At 44.9% G+C, this 23,652-nt stretch overlaps 2 long non-coding RNA genes across 2 annotated transcripts; one reads left to right on the top strand and one right to left on the bottom strand.

Annotated features, from left to right (window-relative positions):
* Positions 1-153: 153 nt before the first annotated feature.
* LOC308597931 lies at positions 154-2,303 on the bottom strand. Its single transcript, XR_014013295.1, has 2 exons — positions 1,807-2,303; positions 154-1,174 (listed from the first exon to the last, which is right to left on the bottom strand). It is a non-coding gene; the product is annotated as an uncharacterized lncRNA (long non-coding RNA).
* A 1,287-nt stretch (positions 2,304-3,590) lies between these two features.
* On the top strand, positions 3,591-7,262 carry LOC308597899. Its single transcript, XR_014013267.1, has 3 exons — positions 3,591-3,634; positions 5,684-5,772; positions 6,918-7,262. It is a non-coding gene; the product is annotated as an uncharacterized lncRNA (long non-coding RNA).
* The last annotated feature ends 16,390 nt before the right edge of the window (positions 7,263-23,652 follow it).

The following is a 23,652-nucleotide window of genomic DNA, read 5'->3' as shown; positions in this document are numbered from 1 at the left end:
TGGGAGTTTGAGTTTCTTCCCCTCGAGCCCCCCCCCCATTGCGCGCCGCCGCGGGAGCGCGCTTGGGTAGTTTCCCCTGTCTGTCCCCCGCCTGGAAGGGGTTGTATTCCTGGCTACCTCCTTGCAGAGCGATCGAGGTGCTGCTGGAAGGAATTTATTTTATTTTATTTTAACTTAATTTAATTTATTTTGTTTCGACTACGGCAGACCAACACGGCTACCTACCTATAAAGTAATGCGTTCGTGATATTTGGGTGGCTTTTTCGGCATTTTTTCCCGTTAGGAATTGCAAACAACGCAGAGCTCTCTGCTTACTCTGGAGTAAGCCCGCTTTGAATTCACTGAAGCAAACTCCCACCGGGTATTATGGCAACCTATATCGCTCCTGGCCGTGTGCAAAGTTTGCTAAACCAGTGCTTTAATCTTCTGTGCAGTTTTGGATATATGATCTCTCCCCACTCCAAACTATTTCTAAACTGGAGACAGCGGCTCTTGCACAACTAGGATGGAAGTAATTTGCATTTGGTGTGTCATGGATTTAAAGCATTCCCCCCACCCCGCCCCGCTTTGCTGTAAACATTCCCATATAAAGACAGTCCCTCCTTGCTGGTATGCAAACTGAATTATATGGCACAAAGGGGAAAGGGAGTAAGAAAGGGAGAAAGGGGAAACTTGTCCCTTGCTGAGGAGACAAGGAGAGCAGACAGCAATTGCACACAAATCACTGGGAGTTGCTTTATGTATAGAACGAAGTTTGTTCCCAAATCCCACTTTCTTATTTGCAGTTTCTAGTTCTCAGTAAAACATTTTTAAAAATTCTTCCAGGCCTTTGAATTTCTGAGCTTCAATGTATTGTTATTTTTTAAACAGACTTCTGGATCTTCTGTTTGTTTTGTTTTATAAAGGGTGCTTGATTGATCTTGAATTACTCTACAAGCCCCAGTGTGTTCACGACTAGTCCATGGCCCCCATTTGTCTGTGACATGACCTCAAGCAAAGTGCCTCCTTCACTCACACTGGAAACAATAGAAATAGGGCTTTAAATTGTCCATAAAAGCCAGTGAAGCATCCTAAATACTATATCTACCAGACCACCTGATAGTCGCTTATGGATGCTGATGTCTCGTTCAAAGGTTCACCTGGGTGCAGAAATGCATTCACCTCATTATGCACACTGGAGAAACAAATAGAAAAAAGGTCAGTTAGACATACTCCAAGCTAAGGGAGCAGCAAGAAAAACTGTCAAAGTAAGTGTAAAGTAAGCCCTTCCCCACACAATGTTGGGAAATAACTGGAGAATACCAGTTAATCCTGAAGTTTCACATGTGTGTGGAAAGTGCAAAACAAAAACGGTTGACTGCCTGAATTCAAAAAGTATGCAGGACCTGACTCACTCTCTAGCCAAAAAAGAAATAGGCACAATGTTTGCAAAGTGGCAAATATAGGCTGTTAGACCAGGCAGAGGGCCTTCTCGGTAGTGGCACCCGCCCTGTGGAACGCCCTCCGACCAGATGTCAAAGAGAACAGCAACTACCAGACTTTTAGAAGACATCTGAAGGCAGCCCTGTTAAGGGAAACTTTTAATGTTTAATAGTTTATTGTATTTTAATATTCTTTTGGAAACCGCCCAGAGTGGCTGGGGAAACCCAGCCAGATGGGTGGGGTATAAATAATAAATTATCATCATCATCATCATCATCATCATCATCATCTCAGTATTAAGTGCTGTCAATGTGGTCCCCTTGCCTCTAACCATCTCGGAGTGAACGGACTACAATGTCAAGTAAGTTTAAAAGCTTTACTTACAGTAATCAGAGGTCTCATTCGCGCATTGTTCAATACCACATCAGAAACTACACATCTTAGGTATTCTTGGTTACAAAATACAGAAGCTGGAATCAAAGACATGATCTAAGTCTGGAGCCCCAGCCTCAGCTTCAGTTACATGGTTCAAGAGACAGCGGGGTGGGCTAGGAGGGACAGGAAGCAAACCTTACTTCCTCTCTCCTTGGAGAAGAGGGGATGTGACATCACAGTGTCTTCTCTAGAAATTTAGAACTCTGTGGTCCTTAACCTCTTCACATACTAACTAGCCCTGTTTGACTGCAAATCCCCCCCCCCCAAAAAAAAATCTATAATGTCTTAAATGTGCCTCTGCCTGGATTTCTGTAATTCGCCTCTCCCCTCTCAGCCCATGCACCTAGGCCATTTTATTCTGGAGGGTCTTTTTGATCCGAAGGATATATTTTTTGGAGGGAGAGCTGCCAGGGGTTAGAGGGATCAGAAATGTGACCTTACACCAGAGGCTGGATGCAGCCCTCAGACTTCTCTCATTGGCCGTTGGGACTCTGCCTACACCACACAATCTCTCCCAAGCCCACACCGTATGGGCTCTTTTGCCTGACTGGAGTGTGCCCTGGAACTCTGAAAATGCCTATTGCTTGGCAGGATGGAGGATAGAAAGGGATGTGCAAGTCTATGTAGCCTGCCGTGAAAAGGTAAAATCTTGCATTCATGGCTCTGCACACTTTTACTTCTGATCCTGCTCTCCACTGGCATGTGGCCCTCAGAAGCTAGCCTAGAAGACAATGTGGCCCTTGGGCTAAACATTGTTCCCCGCCCATTCCTTACATTCATGCCTTTTGAGCGGCACTTCTCTAGGCTTAAGCCTGTGTAGGGAAGTCTCTCGTTCAAACCTTTCTTCTGTCACAAACTCACCAGGACGCCATGCCAGAGGGAGGAAATCGTGTTCCCGACAGACAATGAACATTACAGACAATGAACTTCCAGAGAGTACAATAAATATGTTTATTAGTCTTTAAGGTGGCAAAAGGCCATTTAGCCAATGGGTTGGAATCTGCTTTCTCGACTACTAGCCCCTTCTCAAAATGAGACATGGTGTGCTTATCTATTTGTCAGGGTGTTGTATTTCCAACGGGTCTTCTTATCTTGTCTGAGCATTGTTTGCATCTGGTTGGTGTTGTGTTTACAGTACTTCCAATGTCACTGACCTGATAATAAATGTAAAGTATCAGTTTCCAGGGCATTAGCCATGTCATTCTTCTGCAAAGCAAAACAACAAAGAGTGTTGCAGCACCTTAATTTATTCAGACATAATGGCTTTCATGATCTATCACTTGTGGATTGAAACTTGGATATATGTATTTAGCATGTTATATGTGTTAATTGGCTTACAAATGCCAGAATGTCTGTGGCATTGTTGTTTAAGCCGGAAGTGCAACTGAATTGAATGCATATCCCTGCACCTGTGCTCATCTAACCTGCCCTTCATCTTCCTTTCAGAAATTGGTTCCTGGACCAATATACATTGCCTGGGAGTCTTCAGATAAACCAAGGCCCAGAAATATTTAGAAAGCAGTTACAGATAGGTAGCCGTGTTGGTCTGCCATAGTCAAAATAAAAAAATTCCTTCCAGTAGCACCTTAAAGACCAACTAAGTTAGTTCTTGGTATGAGCTTTCGTGTGCATGCACACTTCTTCAGATATCTGAAGAAGTGTGCATGCACACGAAAGCTCATACCAAGAACTAACTTAGTTGGTCTTTAAGGTGCTACTGGAAGGAATTTTTTTATTTAGAAAGCAGTCACTGTTGACCTGTTCTGTACTGGAGCTGGTAATTTAGAATTTAGAATATTTCCCCCTTAGTAACTACTTTCCGTTTATTAATGCAGAATTCGATGGCAGAATAGTGTGGTACTCAACTTTTCCTAAATCTGTTTTGTTTGTTTGTTTTTTTAGATTACCTATTGCAGTTCCAGACTCTGGCTGTATACACACCTTGCATTTAAAGCCCATGAGGTCCCGTAAAGAATGCTGGAAACAGTAGTTCACCCCAGCACTCTTAACAAACTACAGTTCCCAGGATTCTTTGGGGGAAGACATGTGCTTTAAATGTATTGTGTGCTTGCAGTCACAGTTACGTAATGCAATGACACCTTCCTATGAATCTTGCAATGTTATATCCCCAGGATTAACATCAAGGGCCCAATAAGCCTTGTGTATTCATCTGAACCAGTCATTTGTATGTAAAAGATTATATTCATAATTTTCTAGTTACAGTGGTGTAAGTCTTCCCATAATTGTTAAATGTAGAGCATGATGGCTGTGCAGAAGATCACCTAAACAGAAAGAGGAAAATAAAACAAAGGTCCTAACTCGAAAGAAAGTTCAGCCTTTGAAAGCATTATTCACTGTGCAAAAAACAAACAAACTCAAAACCAACCAAAATGTTTGTCTTTTTCCAGGTCTATGAACAGTTTGGGTTCAATGTCTTACATTCTGTTTAGATTTTGTAATTTATATATTTTTCAAATGAGGAGGCAGATGAAAGGGAACAGATGGTACCAAGGTTGGCGATTATTCCAACAGCTTCAAACTGGCTTTCTGTAATGATGCTGCGTGAAACTTCCAAAAGATTCAATTTGTGTAAAACTAAGCAAATACGTTCGTTCCCAGCGCCTACCAACCTAGCAGTTCGAAAGCACCCCCGGGTGCAAGTAGATAAGTAGGGACCGCTTACCAGCGGGAAGGTAAACGGCGTCCCGTGTGCTGCGCTGGCTCGCCAGATGCAGCTTGTCACGCTGGCCACGTGACCCGGAAGTGTCTTCGGACAGCGCTTGCTCCCGGCCTATAGAGCGAGATGAGCGCATAACCCTAGAGTCAGGCAAGACTGGCTCGTACGAGCAGGGGTACCTTTACCTTTTTAAGCAAATACTATATAAATAGACTACCATACTTATGTGCAGTATACTCTTTGCTATTACTTTCTCATCATGTAACATTGAAAACTACCACTGGAGGGCTCACTGATCCCATTTTACAATGCCTGGTTGTAGGGCAATATAGCTAACAATCTGCCCATGTGCAGCTCAGTCCTGTACATGTTTACTTAGGCTGCAGTCTTATGCACATTTGCATGAAGGCAGGTTCCATTGAATTCACTGGGGTTTAACTTCTGCATAGACATACCGTATTTTTCGCCCCATAGGACGCACCGGCCCATAGGACACATCAAGTTTTTTTGGGGGGAAATAAAGGGGAAAAAAATTATTTCCCCCCAGGCGCTTGTGGGGCCGGCAGCGGGGAGAAGCGCTCTTCTCCCCGCCACCCGCCTTCAGATCAGGTCCGGGGACAGTGGGGAGACGCGCTGTGCCTCCCAGCTGTCCCCGGAGCTTGTGGGGCAGGCAGCGGGGAGAAGCGCTCTTCTCCCCGCCGCCCGCCTTCAGATCAGGTCCAGGGACAGTGGGGAGACGCGCTGCGCCTCCCCACTGTCCCCGGAGCTTGTGGGGCTGGCAGCGGGGTCTCCCCGCCGTCAGCCTCCAAACCACTTTGGGAGACAGCGGGATGGTGGCGTTCCGCCTCCCTCTGTCCCCCGACCTTGTGGGGCTGGGGCTCTCCTGAAGCCTGGAGAGCGAGAGGGGTTGGTGCGCACCGACCCCTCTCGCTTTCCAGGCTTCAGCGAAAGCCTGCATTCGCCCCATAGGATGCACACACATTTCCCCTTCATTTTTGGAGGGGAAAAAGTGTGTCCTATAGGGCGAAAAATACGGTATATATAGGACTGTCCTATTAGAAGTACTGCTAGGTTCATAGGATTCCAGAGAACTGCAGCCTTAGGAAATAATTACTGCATTTACTTGAATGTTTTTTCCTCTGCATTCAGACAGGCTCCGGACGAGACCGATAGCGGGTCCAATGGTCAAGAACGTTTTATTCCCTCAAGGAGAACTACATGAAAATGATTTACAGATGGTATTTAACTCCGAGTAGACTTGCTAAGGGACACGGGTAGCCCTGTAGGTTAAACCATAGAGCCTAGGACTTGCCAATCAGAAGGTCGGCGGTTCGAATCCCCACAACGGGGTGAGCTCCCGTTGCTCGGTCCCTGCTCCTGCCAACCTAGCAGTTCGAAAGCACGTCAGAGTGCAAGTAGATAAATAGGTACTGCTCTGGTGGGAAGGTAAATGGCGTTTCCATGCGCTGCTCTTGTTCGCCAGAAGCGGCTTAGTCATGCTGGCCACATGACCCGGAAGCTGTACGGCGGCTCCCTTGGCCAATAAAGCGAGATGAGCGCCGCAACCCCAGAGTCAGCCATGACTGGACCTAATGGTCAGGTGTCCCTTTACCTTTTAGACTTACTAAGATGTATAAGACTGAATCAGATAAATGCTGGTGATGCAATGAAGTCGAGGGTACATTCTTTCGTATGTGGTGGACCTGTAAAAGGATAACAGAGTATTGGGAAATAATTTATAATGAATTGGGGGGGATTAAAAGCACCTTTCCCAAAAGACGAGAGTCCATATTGTTGGGGATAATTCAGATGGAAATTCCCAGGTGTCACAAAAAGGTCATTTATGTATGCCACCACGGCGGCCCGTGTTTTGTTAGCTCCCAAATGGAAAATGAGCAAGGTCCCAATTAAAGAAGAATGGCAACTTAAACTGATGGAATATGCGCAGCTTGCGGATCTAACATATAGAATAAGAGAACAAGAAGAACATTCGTTTAAAGAAGATTGAAAAATGTTTATTGAATATATGGGGGGAAATTGTGTGCACTTGAAAACGTGGGCAGCATTAAGATAAATTTAGCAGTGTAAATAAGTGTTGATGGAAGTAATAATGGAATGCTGAATGGTTTAGTTTATATAACATATGCAGGGATTTATGCTATGCAAAATGAACCCTGGAAAGAGAAGAAGGGAAGTCATTGATATTTTAAGGTTGTTGAAATGAATACTCTAAATTGTAAAACAATTTTTTTAAATAAAAATGAGAAAGAGGGGTTTCTGCACATGCTGCAGAGGGAAGTGAGGGGCAAAGGGGCTCATCAACCTAGGAAGGTAGCCCATATAAGAGAAAGAAAACTGATCCTAAACATCCATTGCTTTGCAGGTCAAATCCGTGTCCAGGGCAGCTGTTTACCAGCTCCATCTGTTACGTAGGCTGAGACCCTACCTGCCCGCGGACTGCCTCGCCAGAGTGGTGCATGCTCTGGTTATCTCCCGCTTGGACTACTGCAATGCGCTCTACATGGGGCTACCTTTGAAGGTGACCTGGAAACTACAACTAATCCAGAATGCGGCAGCTAGACTGGTGACTGGGAGCGGCCACCGAGACCATATAACACCGGTCTTGAAAGACCTACGTTGGCTCCCAGTATGTTTCCAAGCACAATTCAAAGTGTTGGTGCTGACTTTTAAAGCCCTAAACGGCCTCGGTCCAGTATATCTGAAGGAGCATCTCATAGAATCATAGAGTTGGAATAGACCACAAGGGCCATCGAGTCCAACCCCCTGCCAAGCAGGAAACACCATCAGAGCACTCCTGACATATGATTGTCAAGCCTCTGCTTAAAGACCTCCAAAGTAGGAGACTCCACCACACTCCTTGGCAGCAAATTCCACTGTCGAACAGCTCTTACTGTCAGGAGGTTCTTCCTAATGTTAGGTGGAATCTTCTTTCTTGTAGTTTGGATCCATTGCTCCGTGTCCGCTTCTCTGGAGCAGCAGAAAACAACCTTTCTCCCTCCTCTATATGACATCCTTTTATATATTTGAACATGGCTATCATATCACCCCTTAACCTCCTCTTCTCCAGGCTAAACATGCCCAACTCCCTTAGCCGTTCCTCATAAGGCATCGTTTCCAGGCCTTTGACCATTTTGGTTGCCCTCCTCTGGACACATTCCAGTTTGTCAGTGTCCTTCTTGAATTGTGGTGCCCAGAACTGGACACAGTACTCCACGTGAGGTCTGACCAGAGCAGAATACAGTGGCACTATTACTTCCCTTGATCTAGATGCTATACTCCTATTGATGCAGCCCAGAATTGCATTGGCTTTTTTAGCTGCCGCGTCACACTGTTGGCTCATGTCAAGTTTGTGGTCAACCAAGACTCCTAGATCCTTTTCACATGTACTGCTCTCAAGCCAGGTGTCCCCCATCTTGTATTTGTGCCTCTCATTTTTTTTGCCCAAGTGCAATACTTTACATTTCTCCCCGTTGAAGTTCACCTTGTTTGTTTTGGCCCAGTTCTCTAATCTGTCAAGGTCGTTTTGAAGTGTGATCCTGTCCTCTGGGGTGTTAGCCACCCCTCCCAGTTTGGTGTCATCTGCAAATTTGATCAGGATGCCCTTGAGTCCATCATCCAAGTCGTTGATAAAGATATTGAATAAGACCGGGCCCAAGACAGAACCCTGTGGCACCCCACTAGTCACTCTTCTCCAGGATGAAGAGGAACCATTGATGAGCACCCTTTGGGTTCGGTCAGTCAGCCAGTTACAAATCCACTGAGTGGTAGCATAGTCAAGACCGCATTTTACCAGCTTCTTTACAAGAATATCATGGGGCACCTTGTCGAATGCCTTGCTGAAATCAAGGTAGGCTACATCCACTGCGTTCCCTTCATCTACCAGGCATGTAATTCTGTCAAAAAACGAGATCAGGTTAGTCTGACATGACTTATTTTTCAGAAATCCATGCTGACTATTGGTGATCACAGCATTCCTTTCTAGGTACTCACAGACTGTTTGCTTAATGATCTGCTCCAGAATCTTCCCTGGTATTGATGTCAGACTGACTGGGCGATAATTATTTGGGTCCTCTCTTTCCCCCTTTTTGAAAATAGGGACAACATTTGCCCTCCTCCAGTCTCCTGGGACTTCGCCTGTTCTCCAGGAATTCTCAAAGATGACTGCCAATGGTTCTGAGATCACATCTGCCAGTTCTTTTAATACTCTTGGATGCAGTTCATCTGGCCCTGGAGACTTGAATACATCTAAACTAGCCAAGTATTCTTGTACTGTCTCCTGTGTTTCCTCTGCTGAATCATTTGCTCCAAATTTTTCAGGTCGGGCATTGTTTTCTTTATCGGAGAAGACTGAGGCAAAGAAGGTATTGAGGAGTTCAGCCCTTTCTGTGTCCCCTGTTTGCATTTCACCATCTTCTCCTCTGAGTGACCCCACTGTTTCTTTGTTCTTCCTTTTGCTACGGACATACCCATAAAAGCCTTTTTTGTTGCTTTTAACCTCTCTAGCAAGCCTGAGTTCATTCTGTGCTTTAGCTTTTCTGACTTTGTGTCTACCCTCATCGTTCTACCCGGACACTGAGGTCCAACGCCGAGGGCCTTCTGCCGGTTCCCTCACTGCGAGAAGCCAAGTTACAGGGAACCAGGCAGAGGGCCTTCTCGGTAGTGGCGCCCTCCCTGTGGAACGCCCTCCCACCAGATGTCAAAGAGAACAACAACTACCAGACTTTTAGAAGACATCTGAAGGCAGCCCTGTTTAGGGAAGCTTTTAATGTTTGATGTATTACTGCATTTTAATATTTTTTTGGAAGCCGCCCAGAGTGGCTGGGGAAGCCCAGCCAGATGGGTGGGGTATAAATAATAAATTATTATTATTATTATTATTATTATTATTGCTAGATATCTTCAGGAGAAGAAAAGGCTAAGAAGTAAAGCCTACACATATCCAGAGTGGAGTCCCTAAGGTGCCTCCTTCCAGCAGTTGCTGCAGCTAAGCTGATGCCAAACGTATTGCTCTGTTTTCCTTTGGAGTATATCGGCGAGGCTGAGGGAGCGGGGGTGGGGTGGGCGTTTTGTTGTCTGGGCAGCCCTGGACCGCCATACACACTGCCAAGGCTTGGGCCCCGGGAGGGTCATTTTAGTGCTGCTAACACAGCAGTTTGACTTCACCGATTGTCACTGCATTGTCTCGTGAAGCAGACAAATACCAACGGTACGGTCCTTGAAAGCTTGCTTGTTGAACACTTCTGATTTGTTTGTGCAGAGGTTATGCAATATCGTGTCAAGTAGTCAGTGCTGTTTTTCTAGAAAAAGAGGCGCCGGAACTCACCATGAACGCCTCCCTTGTGCTCTTATAATGGCCGTGGTACCCACCTGAGAGTTCCAGTGAGTTCCAGCTGGAAAAAAAGCCCTGCAAGTAGTTATAGAATCATAGAGTTGGAAGAGACCACAAGGGCCATCGAGTCCAACCCCCTGCCAAGCAGGAAACACCATCAGAGCACTCCTGACATATGGTTGTCAAGCCTCTGCTTAAAGACCTCAATAGTTGTTATTCCACACTTCCCAGTGTGTTCCCCATCACTTTCATTACCATAAAAAGTTTGATCTAATGTGTTTTTTGGAAGCATGTTTGTTGTGAGCAGGGCCAGATTTAGGTTCAATGAGGCCCTAAGCTACTGAAGGTAATGAGGCCCTTTATATGTCCAGCAGTCCTTTGTCAACAACAAATTGTCACTGTTTTTTGTGTTGAATATATGCTATATGGTAATTTATGGACATAATAGGTATCTAAATCAATTTGCATATGTTGCCATGCAACCAGTCCATGCAGAATGTAGGCACCCTATATCTAGAAATGAGCAAACCAGTGATATTGGTAGCAGGCTAGCAGGCGGGGCCCATTACTTACATCATAGGAGCCTACGCAACACAAAACACTGTTGCTGTATGTAGGTTTGATTTTATTTGTTTTTTATCTTATATTTTGGAAATGTACATTCAGTTTTTTCCCCTTTAAATTTTTTGGGGGCCCCCAAGAGAGTGGGGCCCTAAGCTATAGCTTGTTTAGCTTATATGTAAATCCGGCACATGATGAGAACAGCGAGTCCACGTCAACTGTTCAACCTAAATCTGCTGGCATAAGTTTGAATTGGACCCCACTGGAAGCCTAGATGTGTCCATCGCTGGCCCATCCATGAGGCAGACTGAGACAGCCACCTCAGGCAGTGAAACCCATGGAGAAGCAGCGATGGTGGATTCCAGGTTCTGGTGAGAGCTCATGAGAGCTTGGAGGGCTCGCTGAGATCTTACCACTGCTTCTCCTGGCTTCTCTGGTGCCACCACCCCTGCTGCCAAAGAAGTGAGGACGCAGATGTGTCTCCCAGTATCTGGCGAGATATTGCAGGGCTCTTGTGAGAACTCACCAGAAGCTGCTGTTGCTTCTCCTCACTTTTCTGGTGGCACCATGGACACCCTGTCCACCCATTGGGTGGACCCATTGAGCACAATTCAAAGTGTTGGTGTTGACCTTTAAAGCCCTAAATGGCCTCGGCCCAGTATACCTGAAGGAGCGTCTCCACCCCCATCGTTCTGCCCGGACACTGAGGTCCAGCGCCGAGGGCCTTCTGGCGGTTCCCTCGCTGCTAGAAGCAAAGCTACAGCGAACCAGGCAGAGGGCCTTCTTGGTAGTGGCACCCGCCCTGTGGAACGCCCTCCCATCAGATGTCAAAGAGATAAAAAACTACCTGATATTTAGAAGACATCTGAAGGCAGCCCTATTCAGGGAAGTTTTTAATGTGTGACATTTTAATGTATTTTTAATCTTCATTGGAAGCTGCCCAGAGTGGCTGGGGAAACCCAGCCAGATGGGTGGGGTACAAATAAATTATTATTATTATTATTATTATTATTATTATTATTATTATTATTATTATTGCCACCAGCTAAGCAACAAGAAGCAAGCTGCAGAGTACTGTCTTTCACCCCCCCGGTTCAGTTAGGCAGTTTACACACCAGACATTTACTTCCCTTACGGAATACTTGGAACTGTACATGGTTAAGGATGCTGGGAATTGTAGCTGTGTGACGGTTAAACTACATACAGTTCCCAGAATTATTTGGGAGAAGTCAGGTGCTTTCAATGTAGGGTGTACGCAACCTTAAAGGGTAGCATTTTATCTTTGAGCCTCAGCTTCTTTGCTGTTACAGTGGTGCCTCGCAAGACGAAAAGAATCCGTTCTGTGATTCTCTTCATCTAGCGGTTTTTTCGTCTTGCAAAGCAAGCCCATTGACGGATTAGCGGATTAGCGCTTTTAGCGGCTTATCTGCTGATCGGATCAGCTGATAAGCGGCTTAGCGGCTTAGAAAAAGGGGGGGGGACCCAGCAGGAACTCGCAAGACATTGTCGTCTTGCGAAGCAAGCCCATAGGAAATTTGTTTTGTGAAGCACCTCCAAAACAGAAAACTCTTTCGTCTAGCGAGTTTTCCTTCTTGCGAGGCATTTGTCTTGCGGGGCACCACTGTATGGGTCTTTTCAACCAGGCCTTTGCCTGACTTGATCTACATCAGGCTTCCTCAACCTCTGCCCTCCAGATGTTTTAAGACTACAATTCCCAACATCCCTGACCACTAGTCCTGCTAGCTAGGGATCATGGGAGTTGTAGGCCAAAAAGATCTGGAGGGCCGAGGTTGAGGAAGCCTGTTCTACATCCTATACCCTTTTTAAAAATGCTGGCTCTTTTGGGGGTTTTATTTATTGGGTTGTTGGTTTTGTTTTGATTTTATGTATTTTATATTTTATGTGAAATGCCCTGAGACCTTCGGGTATAGGGCGGTATAGAAATAATAATAATAATAATAATAATAATAATAATAATAATGGGCTCTGAAGAAGAATAGGATTCAAACTGAGCTTCCCCCCACCCTGTTTTTGGCACCTCCACTGGTAGAGTTTCACCAACAGTGAGGATGCACTGGTATACCACTGAAATACCAGCATGTGGCTCTTAGGCATAGCATTCGTAGCTTAGATCTACCAGCGCAGCTCTACCAGGAATTATTTCAAATTCCAAGGTGCTACCATTAGCAAAAGGGACGCAGGTGGCGCTGTGGGTTAAACCACAGAGCCTAGGACTTGCCGATCAGAAGGTTGGCAGTTCGAATCCCCTGCTCCTGCCAACCTAGCAGTTCGAAAGCATGTCAAAGTGCAAGTAGATAAATAGGTACCGCTCCGGTGGGAAGGTAAACGGCGTTTCCGTGCGCTGCTCTGGTTCGCCAGAACCGGCTTAGTAATGCTGACCCGGAAGCTGTATGCCAGCTCCCTCGGCCAATAAAGCAAGAGGAGCGTTGCAACCCCAGAGTCGTCCGCGATTGGACCTAATGGTCAGGGGTCCCTTTACCTTTACCTTTACCATTAGCATAAGCTGAGCATTGGATAGTTTCCTTAAACACATATACAGTGGTACCTCGGGTTACATATGCTTCAGGTTACAGACTCCGCTAATCCAGAAATAGTACCTTGGGTTAAGAACTTTGCTTTAGGATGAGAACAGAAATTGCACAGCGGTGGCGCGGCGGCAGCAGGAGGCCCCATTAGCTAAAGTGGTGCTTCAGGCTAAGAACAGTTTCAGGTTAAGAACGGACCTCCGGAACGAACTAAGTACGTAACCAGAGGTACCACTGTAAAACAAAGTCTAACCCCTCATTTGCTTCTGTCACTGGCTTAATTTCGGCTTGTCTTTTCCCATACTCTTTAGGTAACCTGTTCTCAGGTCAGCCACCCGCCTCACAAGGCTGTTGTGAGATATCCCACGTACAGCTCCTTGGTGGAAACGTCGGGACATGAGCTCCAATATGTGACATGTTTGAAAGATGCACAGCTCCAGCAAACCTCTAGGGCTGCCTTTTTCCACCTTGGGGTCCCCAGATGTGTAGGACTACAACTCCCATCATCCACAGCCAGTGCAACCAGTGGTCAGGGATAATGGGAATTGTAGTCCAACAACATCTGAGGACCCAAACAAAGGAAAGCAGCTCTACAAGAAAGGGAGTTTGCAGTTGTGAGGCAGCCTCTAAGAACATCTCTCGACGTGCCTCACAGACGGTACGCTTAAGAAGATGTTCTCAGTTAATCCTCATGTTTACGATAGCAGAGAGGACAGGACCCACAGTATGTTGGGTTGAAGCTGCTAATAACCAGTGCAGAAAGTGGAGAGCTGGTGTAAATTGCTCCTGATGACTCATGCTTGTCAGGAGGTGGGCTACTGCGTGAGCTTCTGGTTGCACGTAGAAAACGAACATTGCTTTACTATGAAAACCACGAAGCTTTTTGTGTGTGTGTTGTGGGGGGGTCAGATCCAGAGGTATGCCATTTTCCTGTTTCCAACTTTCCCTATCTCTTTGTCGTTATCCAGCGGGAGGGTGTCATTTTGGGGTTTGGGTTGATTTTGTATTACTTTAGATTTGAAATATATCTAAGAACAATACAGCACTCATTTCGGTTTCAAAATAAAATAGGTTTATAGTTTATATTTATAGAGCAGGTTTAGAAGCCCAGAAGCTGGAGTTTCCCCTTCCTACCACACGTTCTGTCATTCACACATGACCAGCATTACTTAAAAAGAGCAGATAAATGGAATTTGCTGCCAAGGAGTGTGGTGGAGTCTCCTTCTTTGGAGGTCTTTAAGCAGAGGCTTGAAAACCATATGTCAGGAGTGCTCTGATGGTGTTTCCTGCTTGGCAGGGGGTTGGACTCGATGGCCCTTGTGGTCTCTTCCAACTCTATGATTCTATGAAATCACACAGGGGTTCCACTGGTGACAGAAAAAAGGCTCATTTCTTCATATTTAAAAGGATGGCTTTGGATTCTAAGTCTGCATAGTGAGAACTTGTTTCATGGCTGCCTCATACAGGGGGGGGGGAGTTGGAACCTGGGAGTTTGGGACAGAACTGCCCCCCCCAAGTTTTAGTTTCCCCTGCCTGTCTGTTAATCTCAACTTTGCCCTCTTCTGACTGGAGGCATGCAAGGTTGCTTATACCCAACACACTCATCAAGGTAAAAGGTAAAGGACCCCTGGACGGTTAAGTCCAGTCAAAGGCAACTATGGGGTTGTGGCGCTCATCTCGCTTTCAGGCCGAGGGAGTTGGTGTTTGTCCACAGACAGCTTTCCGGGTAATGTGGCCAGCAAGACTAAACCACTTCTGGTGCAATGGAACACTGTGATGGAAACCAGAGTGCACAGAAATTGCATTTACCTTACCGCTGCAGCGGTACCTATTTATCTACTTGCACTGGCGTGCTTTCAAACTGCTAGGTTGGCAGGAGCTGGGACAGAACAATGGGAGTTCACTCCATCGTGGGGATTCGAACTGCTGACCTTCCGATCAGCAAGCCCAAGAGGCTCAGTGGTTTAGACCACATTGTCACCCAGCATTGAGAGCAAAATTTGAACGTTGTAACCTTACTGAAAGCTGCTAAGCCAATGAAACAGAGCTAATATCCACAAATGCAGTGCGAAAGACATACAGTCACACAGACAGAAGTCAGACGAGATTCGAGTTATCCCAACCAATACCTCTCATGATAAGCCATGCTGAAGCAACTCTCATCATCACTAACCCACAGGGAGAATGGAAGGGGAGCACCTACAATGCCATCTGAAACCTCCCACCCACAGGCCCACGTTGCTATGGCGACGTTGCTAGCCCACTCACATCAAGGCAGCAGTAGCATCACCTTGGGCGAGACAGGATGTTAAAGTGGGCGGGGAGCACCATGAGCATTTATCTTCTCGTGCAGGAGAAAGAAACTCTCGGATGCGCTTCTCGCCCCAAGGTTTCCATTTGCGGAGACACCCAAAGTAAACGCACATTAAAACAACAAAAGAGGAGTAGCCATGTTAAGACTTTTGCACCGAAGAATTGTGTGACACTTCAAAAGATCAACACATTTATTATGGCTGAAGCTTTGGCAGGCCATAAGACTCTTAGGTGTTGTTCTTCGCACACAAAGAAGGCACACAGCGACCACGGTATAAATAGGAAGTACAATGGTACCTCGGGTTAAGAACTTAATTCGTTCCAGAGGTCCGTTCTTAACCTGAAACTGTTCTTAACCTGAGGTACCACTTTAGCTAATGGGGCCTCCTGCTGCCGCTGCGTGATTTCTGTTCTCATCCTGAAGCAAAGTTCTTAACCCGAGGTACTATTTCTGGGTTAGCAGAGTCTGTAACCTGAAGCATCTGTAACCCGAGGTACCACTTTACAAAGTGCTAGCTGATGCATCTTAATGTACAAGACAGCCCTAGATGTGAGCTCTCAGCCTCTCACCCCCGAAAATGGATCTCGTATCCTGATTGCCAGAGGGTTTTTGTTCCTTAATGAGTGCTTTGATAGATCCAGCTTCTGCTTGTCGTGTAACCGTTGTCCTGTATAAATTGCAGAGCATATTTTTCTCTATTGCTTCCTGCTTCACGGCTATTGAAGAGACCGGAGTTGACTTGGTGTCAGTCAAAAAGTAATGCTCAAAATAAAATCCTTTCACACAGTGCTATTCTTCTAGGGAAAAGGGTGCCAGAACTCACCATGAAAGCAACGAACTTTCAAAAATGTGATTTGCCTCAGTCCATTCTACACTCTCAGAACCCTTAGGACCAGATTTCATGTCATATGCACATAGAAGTAGCATGGCAGATTGCCCCCCCCCCCCATAGAGTTGGAAGAGATCCCGAGTGCCATCTAGTCCAACCCCCTGAAATGCAGGAATCTCAACTATAGCATCCATGACAGATGACCAACTTCTGCTTCAAAGGACGGAGAGTCCATCACCGACTGAGGGAGTCTGTTCTACTGTTGAACAGCTCTTAATGTCAGAAAGTTCTTCGTGAAGGAGTCTGCTTTCTTGTAACTTGAAACTATTGGCTTGCGTCCTACCCTTCAGAATAGGAGAAAACAAGCTTGCCCCATCTTCCGTGCCACAGCCCTCGAGATATTTGAAGCTGGCTATCATATCTCTTCTCGGTTTCCTCTTATCCAGGCTAAACATAGCCAGCTCTTTCAACCGTTCCTCATAAGGCCTGCTTTCCAGCCCCTTGATCATCTTGGTCGGCCTCCTCTGCGCACGTTTCAGCTTGTCAATACCCTTCTTAAATTGTGGTGTCCAGAACTGGACACAGTATTCCAGATGTCATCTGACCAAGGCAAAATAGAGCAGCATTGTTAATTCCCTTGATCGGGACACTATTCTTTTGTTGATGCAGCTTAAAGAGCATAAGCTTATTTTGCTGCTGTATCACACCGTTGACTCATGGTAAGCTTGCCGTTTACTAGATCCTTTCCACACATACCACTGGCAAGCCTGGTGTCTCTCATCTTATATTTGTGCAGCTGGTTATTTTTGCCTACGTGTAGAACCTTACATTTGTCCCCATTGAAATTCATTTTGTTAGTTTAGGCCCGGTTTTCCAATCTGTTACGGTCATTTTAAATCCCAGTTCTGTCTTCTGCGGCATTAGCTGTCCCTTCCAGTTTGGTGTCACCTGCAAATTTGATGAGCACTCCCTCGATTCCTTCACATAAGTTGTTTATAAAGATGTTGAACGACAACAGGCCCAGAACAGAACTCTGCAGCACCCCACTTGTCGCTGTTTTCTTGAGTGATGAGGAAACATTAGGAAGCACTTTTTGGGTTTGGTCAGTCTGCCAGCTACAAATCCACCTAATAGTTAACTCATGCAGTCCACATGTTCCCAGCTTCCTTGCAATATCATGGGGGACCTTGTCACAAGTCTTACTGAACTCAAGATGCACATGCATGCAGCAAGCACTGACCCAATCAATCAGAGTTACATGAGAGGCTCACATTTCTTTGCACTACTGGGGGAATATTTGGGTGAGGTTTGTTTGCTTTTGCAGAATATTGCTCCTCTGAAAATGATCCAACACTTCAGGAGACTGGGAAAGGGAAAAAGAGATTAAGGGTACATATTGATATAGGAATGTATTAGATAAAATGTAAAGAAATATACAATAATAAGAGTATTCATTTGTAAAAAAAAGAGTATACAACAAGATTGACAGGAAGGCCATAGTGTTGGTACAAATATTATTTTGAAATGGCTTTAGGTCTTTGTTTTTTCTTTTCTTTCTTTTCCTCCTTTTTTCTTTCTTTAGGTACATTAATTTGGTATATAAACTTTGTATACATGTTGGAAATTATATTATAATATGCCCTGTAATGTAATATGATAATGTATACATATGTGACATAAGAACATTAATAAAAATAAGGGGAAAGGGGGGGAAAGAGAGAGAGAAAGTTCCCCCCAGAAATTTGGGCTTGCTTAATGTTGAACAAAACTCTATTGTTAGTTCATATTGGTGGATGAAGGAAGCATCGGTTTCAGAGAGTCGAGTCGAGAGTACTAGGAGCCCAACCCATTGCTTTCTCAAACAATAGCATACTAGGAACAATGGTTGTGCCCAGGGCTGGATTTAGGTTTGATGAGGCCCTAAGCTACTGAAGGTAAGGGGCCCTTTATATGTCCAGCTGTCCTTTGTCAACAACAAATTGTCGCTCTTTTTTGTGTTGATTGATATATGCTATATGATAATTTATGGGCTAATAGGTATCTAAAGCCATTTGCACAAAACAAATAGGAGCCTACAAAACACTGTTGCTGTTTGTAGGTTTTATTTTATTTGTTTTTTATCTTATATTTTGGAAATGTACATCCAGGTTTTTTTACTTTTAATTTTTTGGCCCCCCCCAAAAAAGTGGGGCCCTAAGCTATAGGTTGTTTAGCTTATATGTAAATCCGGCACTGGTTGTGCCCCCAAATTCACAGGTGGTGACAACTGAGAAGGCCATTTCACCAATGCAAAAAACTGAGTGTGAGAGTCTGGGTTGTAGCAGAGATGAAATAGCTTGACTTCCATTGTTAGAAATAAAAAGCTTATAAGCTATTATTGTACTTGAAATGACATTTAATTAGAAAGCCTGCCTTGGAGCATGCTGATCAAGGGAAAGAAGATGTGGTTGTGTAGCAAAAATGGCACATCTACCAGGGGAATTTGAAAAGAAGACAACCTATTTAACATGGGGAGTTACTTTCAGCTGCAAGAAAGAGATGACATTGTTTGAACCAGTAAGATACATTGTCAAAGGTTTCGTTTTTCCACAAGGAAGTCCTTTAAGATGGCTGTATCTGAAACATTACTACAAATAATATTATTGTTTGGGCTTTGGTTATTCAGTGCATTTGCTAATCTTTGTGTCAAATTGTTCCACCGGTAAATGGCACCTGTCTAAACTCTTCTTTTGCTCATTTTCGAACAGTGAGGGGGAAAAAAATACTGTTTATCATCACAGTTTTGAGTTTTGAATTGAATTGAAATTAATTGAATTAATTGAATTTTTAATTTTAAGTGAATTAATTCAAATGAACATTCATTGTGATTTAGAAAGCTCTATGCTATGACTCTCTCTCTGTGTAGATAGACAGACAGATCGACAGATAGACCAATAGATAGGGGGGCAGGAAAGAGGTGAGGACCTCAACAGGTGTGAGTAAACGGTTTATTATGAAGCAATGCTGCATAACAAACTCAAGGAAGAATGCTGTGTAGCTAACCTAAAGCACTTCAAGGCCTTCTGTCACAATATTTCTCCTTCCTTCCCTCTGTCCCTCTCTTCCCAACTGCCTCAAGATGCATGATGCGTTGAAGGCTCCTGATGGGATTATACCCAAAAGTGGGAAGTAAATTTAAAACGAGCTGATATGAGGCACAGGAAACAGGCAGAAGAGAGAGAAAAGGAGGCTTTGGTTGTTTATATGCAGACCTGTCATTTCAATCTCTACAGTCATAGGTCTTGTTATGTTTACTTCACGTTAAATCTTTTCAGGTTGCGTCCCGCGGTGACCCAGAAGTACAGTGGTACTGAAACACCAGAGTGGTGACAGAAAAAGAAATTTCTGCCAATTACAGTGGTACCTCGGGTTAAGAACTTAATTCGTTCTGGAGGTCTGTTCTTAACCTGAAACTGTTCTTAACCTAAAGCACCACTTTAGCTAATGGAGCCTCCTGCTGCCGTTGTGCCGCCGCCGCACGATTTCTGTTTTTTTTAAAAAAATAATATTTATTAATAATTTCAAAATTACAGAAAAGAAAGAAAAAAATTAAAAACAACAGTACAATACATAGAAAAAAGAAACAAGAAATAAAAAACAAGGCGTAAAAACCAATGCAACAATACAGCAAAAAGATAAAAAAGAAGGAAAAAAAGACACAAATCCCATATTACATATCTTTAACTTCCATTTGCTTATTTCATTGACCTCCTCACACCTCCCTTTTTGTATTCTAGTTTAATTGATTATTTCAGCAAATTCTTTCCATCTTTCTCAATTTTTACTAAATAATTTATCTTAACAATTTAAACTATTAATTAACACAACAAATCCTTTCCATCCTTTCCCCATATTCTGTTATTCAAATTACCTTAAGTTATTTAACCTTATCTTACCAAAAAAATACTTTAGAGCTTAACGCTTAATACTCAATTATACATAACTCCTGATATCTTTTCTACTAGAGTCATATAGTTTCATTCCAACATTTTCCCTAATGTTCATTAATTTTAGGCTAATTCCCTAGGGGGGAAAAAATTCTTTATAAATTTTCTTCCAATCTTCATCCAACGTCTCTTCTTCCTGGTCTCGGGTCGTGTCAGTCCTTACTGTCCATTCCATCTAGTCCATCAACCTGGTAATCTAATGTCCAAGGCCCTTAAGTCTCTTCCATGTCCCTTCTGCAGATCTTCTTCTTGTTGTTTATACTTGCACTTTTCCTTGTCTTTTGTTGGTCTCTTTCTTAGTTTCTTTCCTTTCTCGTTGAGGAGTAGGTCTCTGGGGGATTCCAACCCAAAATTATCTTCGTCTCCCTTCATCCAACCAGCCCATTCCCCAGAGTCCCACTCCCCACAGTCATCAATATAGTCCAAAAAATATTTAAAAACATATTTCGAGGTCTCTCCAAAGTTAAGAACCTCCTCAGCGCCAGACTCCCCCTGGCCGACTCCAACTTCAATCTTCAAAGACAGCAGCTTATGCTCCTGTAGGGCCTCGGGTCTCTCCATTTGTATTATTTGAGGTGCAACCGCAACCTCCTCCATTATCTTCTGCACTTGCCCAATCAGTACAGGTTCCTGAGTTGGTCCCTGAATAGTTTCTGTATCAATATTCCCTGTTTGTCCACAGTTATTAACCACAACAGTCATCAAATCCATTTTCTCATTCATCAAATCCATCTTCTCATGCATCTGTTCCAGCAAGGCACTTGTCTTGCATAAAGCAAGCACCAAAACTTCCTCCCAGCTCATATTTAGTCAAGGTCAAAAAGGACTGGTCCCACGATCTTAATCTGACAGCTGTAGAGTCCTCAAGTAGACTGCAGCAACAATTTAGCAAGCTCCCTCTAGAGGAGACAATTTCTATTTGTATCCATTTTTTTTAAGGCAAGTCCAACAAAGGAAAATTACTTTCATTTTTCAGATATTTTGTTTCTTTAGAATGCAGAAGGCAACATTGGAATCAATTTATTTCTCTTCTTTAGCTATCTGTCAAAGTATTCCATTCACAGTCAATGAACCTCTCCAAGAATTTCTGTCTCTGACACCCCGTTCCCAGGTTAGAGATGGTGGAAACTTATCTTTCTTCACTCTCTCTCCTGCAGGCATTAAACAAAGTCCCCCCCCCTTTTCTCCTGCTTCCAAGGGGGTTTCAGTAATTATAAATGAAGGAAATTTAAACTTTATTAAGGACTTTCCAGGCTTTAGCTTACAAGGTTTTTGCTTCAGTCTATGTACAAAAAGCGGAAGGGGAATTCCTGTTTTGAACCTTCCCGCTTTGGTGCCAAATTAAGATATTTCTTGATCCAATTTTCCGTTTCTACTCACGGGTACTTATTTTAAATCCAATTGTCCACAGGAAAAAGTCAGTGCTCTCCGGCAATGGCTGTGCGGCTTCACTCCGTGAAAGTAGCAATCAGTTCGCAGCACCGCGTCGCTCATCCCACTTCACTCCGGAGCCCCAAAATGGGGTTCCCGGTGCGTAGGGGGGGGCGCTCCTGGTGCCCTGCCAAACCCCACATTCCCAGGCTTCCTCTCCCTGGGATTTCTACTGGGTCCCCACCTTCGCCGCGGCGGGAAGACCCAGTTTCCACGGAGCCAGTTCCTCCGGTCGGAGGAACTCCGCCATTCGCCGATGGCATTAACCCGGAAGTCTCTTTCTGTTCTCATCCTGAAGTAAAGTTCTTAACCCGAGGTACTATTTCTGGGTTAGCGGCATAGCTGTCAAGAGTCCCTTATTTGGAGGGACAGTCCCTTATCCCAGCGCCATGTCCCGCTGCTGTCCCTTTTTGATGGATGTCCCTTAAATTTCCCGGGTTTCAAAGGAAGCAGCTCCTCTTCCTCCCTCCCTGCTGGCCAGGGAGGAGGAAGGCTCCAACTGTGTTCCTCTCACCAGCCTCGGCCCCCAGGAACCCCTCCCCGCCGGGACTGGTGGGAGCCTCGGGCCCTTCAGCCACCATCCTCCTCACGGCCGCCGAACTGAGCGTCTCTGCCTGGGGCCTCCCCTCTGCACGTCACCGCCGCTCCCGCTAGGCCATGCTGCAGCTGTGCCGCCAAAGGACCCAAATGAGATGGGCAGCCTGGCATGGCCTATGAATTGATGAGGAGCCTTGAGAGGAGAGCGAGGGCAACCATAGAGAAAGCAGTTCAGAGAGAGGAGGAGGAGGCAGAGGCGGAGGCGCGGGCAGGTGTTCCAAGGGCTACAAGGGAAGGACCGCAAGTGCTTCTCCCATAGATTTGTAGTGGTAGACTAGCATAGATGGTCTGATCTGCGGGTTTACTTCAGGCACTATTTCCGCCCCCCCTTCCTCCCGCCCCATCTGATGGAACTGAGAGCTGCAGATGGAGCATGAGAGAAAAGATACAGAACTGCAGCAGCATCTTCATAGCTTGGACTTCGTTTTGCGCAAAAAGCGGTTACTGCTTTTAGTTATTGTTACGGTAAAATCTGGGTGCGAGGCTGCTCTGCCACCCAGCTCGTCGGACTAAGTCCGTGGGTCCCTGCGGAGGAAAATGAGCTCAGCCGGAGACAGGAGCAAACTGCAGAAGATCCAAGTTTATTGCGCAACAGGTTCAAGGCGAGATTGAGCCGCGAGAAAGGGGTGACATGAACTTTTGAAATTTCCCTCCATGTCCCAGAATACAGTGCAAAATACATCCCAGTTACATCATGAATACATTAAGAAGAGGTTGGGTTACACAGATTACATCATGAATACATTAAGAAGAGGTTGGGTCACACAGGATTAACATACGGAGGAGGGAGGGGGGAATATGCAGAGCTGGAGATATGCGCAGATAAGCACATCCTGAGTACCTGATGAGAAGACAATGGTCCATGTATGCATGGTCTGCCACCTGGCATTGCCCGGAGGAAAGGCTTGGCAGAGTGATTTGACAGGATTAGGGTCTTGACACCTTGCTTGAGGGATTATGGAGGACAGGGGAAGTGTCATGGAGTCCTAGAGAAATTGAGCAAATTGGCACATTGATTTTCTATGAATTTTATAGATTTTAGTCCCTTTTGACATTGACAATTGGAAATAAATGGATATATTGTAGTGAAGAAGGAGGTAAAGAAGACATGCCCCCCCCTCCGTATCATTATTTAATTGCAGTGTTTCATCGGCTGGTGTTTTGAGCAGCAGCCTCTGGAAACGAAGGGCTAAAAACCGGCACTGCTCTCCAAAATTATCTGGTCTCTTTTAACTGGTTGACTAAAATCCCTTATTTTGGCTGCTGGTCCCTTATTTTCAAGGCTGCTGGTCCCTTATTTTCAAATCTGTAAGTTGACAGCTATGGTTAGCGGAGTCTGTAACCTGAAGTTTCTGTAACCTGAAGCGTAAATAACCCAAGGTACCACTGTACTGGAAAGGGTTACTTCCGGGTTTCGCCGCATGCACAGATGCTCAAAATGACGTCACACGCATGTGCAGAAGCGGTGAATCGCAACCCACAGACGTGGGTTGCGTTCTGCTCA

Source organism: Podarcis bocagei (assembly GCF_964188305.1).
Source record: "Podarcis bocagei genome assembly, chromosome: 11".
Classification (NCBI taxonomy): Eukaryota; Metazoa; Chordata; class Lepidosauria; order Squamata; family Lacertidae; genus Podarcis; species Podarcis bocagei.
The sequence above is the reverse complement of the archived record's forward strand: the minus strand, read 5'-3'. Positions and strand labels throughout refer to the sequence as shown.